Source organism: Microcebus murinus, chromosome 9 (assembly GCF_040939455.1).
Source record: "Microcebus murinus isolate Inina chromosome 9, M.murinus_Inina_mat1.0, whole genome shotgun sequence".
In the NCBI taxonomy this organism is placed as follows: domain Eukaryota; kingdom Metazoa; phylum Chordata; class Mammalia; order Primates; family Cheirogaleidae; genus Microcebus; species Microcebus murinus.
The window spans coordinates 57,254,027-57,260,108 of record NC_134112.1 but is presented as its reverse complement, the minus strand read 5'-3'; the positions used below and the strand labels follow the sequence as shown (position 1 = coordinate 57,260,108).

The following is a 6,082-nucleotide window of genomic DNA, read 5'->3' as shown; positions in this document are numbered from 1 at the left end:
TAAGAAATAACTTTGTTAGTAAAATTATCTTAAGTGGGGAAAAATATTAAACTTTTATCATTAGTTATTCATGAAAATATACATTAATCGAGATTCAGAATATTAAATATATTGTTAGATTTTAAACCTGAGAAGGTTGTCCTATCAGTCCCCATCTTCAGAGATCAGGCAACTGAGGGAGGGATGAATAATGAGGTAGCTGATGGTGATGTTGAAGGTACAGAGCCAGGCTGCCAGTGACAGGGGAGCTATCTTCCCAGTTCACCTGGTTCCTAAAATACTGCTCATCCTGTTCCACCACGCTGCCTTTGGTTGACCACAAACAGAGTTCTAAGTGACATTTTAAAAGCATTATCTTCTTTCACCCATATTGTTTAATAAGGGCATCCATCTCTCGCATGACCATATTTCCAGATTATAAAAAGGCAGGAAAGATAGCAACTACATTGAATTGGTAGGATTAAGAAATACAGTAGGTGCCCAGCCTGACTGCACCCAGTTGGAGGTTCCTGAGTACATATCTGGGAACCTGGCATGGGTGTGCCCATGGCAGCCATGGGCCTTCTGCGCTGGGCCAGAGTGATCCCAGCACGATGGCCCCCTGGCACTCAGTAAGCACTGACAGTCACGCTACCTGCTCAGAAGGCAGGAGCTTTTCCAGGGCCACAGCAAGATGCAAGAGTTCCTGGTGCACAGTGCTAAGGTGCACTGGGTGTCCTGGGCTGCAATGGGTGTAGCTTAGTCTCAGGGTCCTTCTACAAGATGTCCAGCATCTTCTTACTGGAGAAAGATCAAATAAAAGAATTATCAGGAATATGGGGACAGTATGGACTAGTTTGGTTGACAGCCAAATAATCCTGACCTCTGTTTCACTGTGTGTGAAGATAAAACCATTCACATCTGGGAAGTGAGGACTATAAAATGCATTGCTACTGTGAACACTAAAGGAGAGAAGGTTAATATCTGCTGGAGTCCAGATGGGATCTTTACTGATGCCAAGACACACCGTTCCAAAGCAGAAGAGCATTTCAAGTTTAAGGTCAACGAAATCTCCTGGAACAATGATAATAACATGTTCTTCCTGACAAATGGCAACGGCTGTATCCACATCCTCAGCTACCCAGAATTGAAGCCTGTGCAGTCCATCAATGCCCATTCTTCTCACTGCATCTGTGTCAAGTTTGACCCCCCATGGGGAAGTACTTTGCCACAGGAAGTGCAGATGCTTTGGTCAGACTTTGGGATGTGGATGTTTAGCGTGTGTTCAGGGTTTTTCGAGGCTAGATTGGCCTGTGAGGATGCTCAGTTTTAGCCATGATGGGAAAATGCTGGCATCAGCATCATAAGATCATTTTATTGACATAGCTGACGAAGAAACAGGAGACAGGCTATGGGGAGGTGCAGTGTTGAGTCTCCGACCTTCACTGTGGCTTAGCACTCCAATAGGCCTCTGGTGGCATTTGCCTGTGATGACAAAGATGGCAGCAGTAGGGAAGCTGGAACTGTGAAGCTGTTTGGACTTCCTAATAATTCCTGAGATGAGGTCGTAGGGAGAGGAGGCCTCAGCAAAGGGCTTTCCTTGTGCAGTTAGCTTGGTCTGTTCCCATAGAGTTAGTGGGCACCCTAAACATGTATAAATTGGTATAAATTATAAAAGTCTTTTTTCAGGCTTCCCGTTCCAATTCCCTTCCTTATTGTGTGTGTTAGCTGTTTCCATTCTTCCCTTTCCAGCATCAATTAGCTAATGAAGACTTTACAGTAAGGATAAAGACTCAAGCATAATTGTCCTCAGGACTTACGGTCTTCTCCACTTTTGGGTATATGGGGGGGGGGGATTTTGTTGAGCTTGATATTATTTGGACAATACCTAGTTTGGAGGAAGGGCTTAAAGCAGGGTGGGATGGGAGCAGAGGGTTTTTTAATAATTAAAAAAGATATATATATTTCTTTATACTGTAAAATATACATATAAAGAAATACTTTAAAATGCATAAATAATAGGTTAGGTATAGTATAATTTCCTAGAGATAAAATGGAGCTTTAGAGGATAAATTCATGTATAGATTAATAATTGAACATATGGAAAACCAGAGTCAAGTTCAAGAGGTCCACAAGGAAATGTGGCTGTCAGAAATGTTAATGCTAATCCTGATGTTTACTTTTTCATTACCTACAGGATTTTAATTGGGCAAAATTGCATTGGAAAGATTGCTGAAAAAAAGTATCAAAAAAATTATCTATGGGCATCACTCGGCACATTAAATTTTCCTATAGGTATGTAAAAAGGCATTCATCACTTTTATAAAATTATTATTTTGACCAATTAAATTTAAAAAGCTGTCTTAAAATGTCAAATGCCTTGGAAAGATTATGGAAGTTAAAGTCTTTGAGGGTTCATTGAAATGATAAAGTCATTGATGACTTTAGTGGGATTAATTCAAATGAACCTGGAAGCCACATGATTTCTGCAGTGGATCAAAGGATTTGCAATCATCCTGACCAAAGTTAGACTTCATTTCTCTTATTTGAAATTAGTTTTAAGCATTTGTCCTGTGTTAGTTTTCTGTTGCTGAGTAACAAATTACCACAAATTAGCAACTTAAAACTCACTAATTATCTCATAGTTATGTAGATTAGAAGTCTGGGAGGTTATCTGCTAAGGATCTCACCAGGCTGAAAATCAAAGAATCAGCAGAGCTGGGCTTGTACTGATGCCTCTGGGGAAGAATCTACTAGTTAACTCAGTGAGGTTGTTGGCAGAATTCATGCTCTGCAGTGGTAGGGCTGAGGTCCCATTTCCTAGCTGGCTATTGGCTAGAGGTCCGAGGTCGCGCTCACATCCCAGAAGCTGCTCTCTAGTCCTTGCACGAGGGTCCTGCATCTTCAAAGCTAACAATACTGTATTGACTCTTTCTCTGATAATTTTAAAGAGCAGCATCAGCAAACTCAAGTATATCCAGGGAACAGATATAAGAAAAGTAAAGTTTGGGGACAATATAACATAAAAAGAATTATTCAAATGACTAAGTCTACTTAAATGGAAGAAAAGAAGACTTAGGTTGTTATATTCAATACTAAAATAGTCTAATAATTTTCATGTGGAAAAATATTCAGACTTTCCTCTTTGGCTTCATAGGAAACTACTGGGACCTATTTGGTGAAGATATATAAATTAGATTTTGGCTTCCTATATGAAAGAATTCGCTTACCTATAGAACTGTCCACAATTGGCATGGAAAGATAGTTTTTTATAAATCAATCAGTCATTGGCATTTTTCAACTAGAATTCAACGATATTAATAAAATATAATAAAGGAGTCCATTCCTTAGAAATAGGGCTAGAGCAAATAACTTTAAGGTAAAGTCTAACACTTCAATTGTGAAATTTGTTAAAATGTGTAAATTCTGGCATATATCTTTCTTAATTATTTAAAGAACCCTACTATGTGGCTCTGATTAATTTAAGAAATTAGTTTAATGCATTTATTCAAACACATATCAAAGCTTATCAAAATGTAGCAATATTAATTTCCCTTCTTGTGGACATAGTCTTAGCCCCTCTCTTATTCTAGAGCTATACTGACCAATGTGGTAGCCACTAGCCACATGTGTCCAGTGAGCACTTGAAATGTGCCTAGTCTGAATTGAGATGCCTATGAGTTTAAAGATACAGAAGATAATATTATAGACATATTGGGTTAAACAAAATATGTGATTAGATATATTATTATAATTATTTCACTGTTTTTCTTTTTACCTTTTTTTCACGTGGCTACTAGAAGATTGAAAATGACCTATGTGTCTCAGATTGAATTTCTCTCGATAATGCTGCTCTACAGGAAAGGAAAAAAAACAGTTCAACATGCTTCAAAAATGCAGCTCTTTTTACAGTAAAAACATTAGCCATTACATTGCTCTATGATTATTCTTTTTATTCTCTTTCTTGCTCCTGCTGTGTGTCTAGCATTGTTCTGGGCATTAAAGAAAAAGCTGTATAGAGAGAGCTGTATAGAGAGGAAAAAAGAACTTCTGCCCTAAGTAGTTTACCTTCTATTGTTAGGAGACAAATAATAAACACATTAATGAGTAAAATACATAATACGTTAGATGGTGACAATTGCTATGGAAATAATAAAACAGTGAATCAGAATTGGGGGTACTGGTGGCAAGAAGAGGGTACAGGGTGCATTTGGAATTGTGCGTTTTCATAGATGGTTTGGGAAAGTCTCACTGAGAATGTGACACATGCAAAGGAGGAAGAGAGAGAGCCATGTGACTGTCAGGAGAAAGAACCTGACATGCAAAGGAAAGATCAAATGCAAACTTCCTGATCTCTACCTTGGGTGGAATATTCAAAGAACAGCAACTGCTAGGAGGCCGCATGGCTGGAGCAGAGAGAAGGAGAGAGAAAGTGATCAGGGATGAGGCTGCAAAGGTTAAGACACAATGGGATAGGTTCTTGCAGGCACCGTGCACTTCTCTGCTCTGCTTTAAGTGAGAAAAGATAAAATTTCAGAATTTTAGCAGAGGAGAAATTTCATTTTCTTCTCATTAAAGTGTAAAAAGCAAAATATATACATATATATATATATAATCTCCCTATGGGACACTGTCCAGGGGAATAGGGTGATGTTGGGTGATTAATTAGGAGGCAGGAAATGGTGGCTTGAACCAAAGTGGTAATAGTGGAGGTTATAAATGGTCAAATTCTAGAGATAGTGGCCACAACATCTGCTGACAGATTAGAAGTGTCCTGTGAGAGGAAGAGAGTTGTCACGGATTCTTTCAGTGACCTTTCCCCTCCTTCATAATATTAAATTGATACTTAGAAAATGCATATAATTGGATTATTTTTATAATAAACATACCTTTCTGCTATGAAATTCTGACTATCTATGGGGCAAAGAGAGTATTTTTTTTCAGAAATACACAGAATAGGACACTAGATACTGCCATTGAAAGTAAGATCAAAATTTACATTTCAGATGATTATTGTTGAACCAATTTAGACATTAGATAGACTGACTTTTCTTCAACAGTTTACTTAGAAAAGGCATAAGAAATAACTGATACATTATATAAGTTTTTCAACAGAATTATTGTTATTGGAATTTAATTACCAATTATTGAATCTTATGTTTTATTACTTAACTGAAGAGGAACTTTCAAAATACTCAGTGTCAGGTTCTCTGGCCTCTATGTACTAGATAATAGTAACCCCTACCGCCAGTTGTGACAACCAAATACCCCCCAATAATTGGAAACTTTTCTTAAAATTATAACAAATTAACATTTTAGGAACTAGATAATTAATGCAATCACCAGCATTTATAGAAAACATAATATACCAGATATCCTACTAGGTGGGTTAAAGACATAATCTCATTTGTCTCTCACACCCACAATGAGAGGGGCACTCTCATTTTAGAGATTAAAAAATTGCAGTTTAGATGTGAGTGACTTCCCCAAAGTCTCAAAGCAAAGGAGCGGAGGAAACAAAGTGATTCTGGAACTCTGGGCCCCTTCTTAGATTTCCTCACATAACAGGACTCCTTGAACCTAGACTCATTAATTTGTCTCCATGATTTTTAAAACACAGAGTGGATTTAATGAAAATGTCATATTTATATTATTTATTAATATTTCTTCAAAAAGAAAATGCTTTGATTTAATAAATGTTTTCGTTTTTAAACTTTTAAAACTTTTTAATTCATATATGCAAACTAATTCAGAAAATGTATTGTCAGCCAATCAAACTACAACATTGTTAATATTCTTGAATGTTTACATTTAATGAAAAACTGCATGATAGCAACTTTGAAAAGCAATTAAGTTTAATTAGTTAATTAATTTATTTTTATTTTTTGCAAAGGGAACATTTTAAATATGGTATTCAAGCTGGAATTCATTAAAATATGTTTCTTCAGCTGTGTGAAGGGCTGTGAAGAAGTGGGAGAAGGAGTGGAATGTGACAAAACTATGACAAAGGGGTTAGGAAAAACATTTCAGGAACAAAGAGAACTAATTAACTCAAACATATGGTTCATCTCACTCTGGTGAGAGCTAATTGCCTTTTATGCAT

The 6,082-nt window shown here is 37.0% G+C and overlaps 1 pseudogene; it reads left to right on the top strand.

The window, feature by feature from the left end:
- The first annotated feature begins 398 nt into the window (after window positions 1–398).
- On the top strand, window positions 399–1,537 carry LOC105879319 (THO complex subunit 3 pseudogene; annotated as a pseudogene).
- Window positions 1,538–6,082: the final 4,545 nt, after the last annotated feature.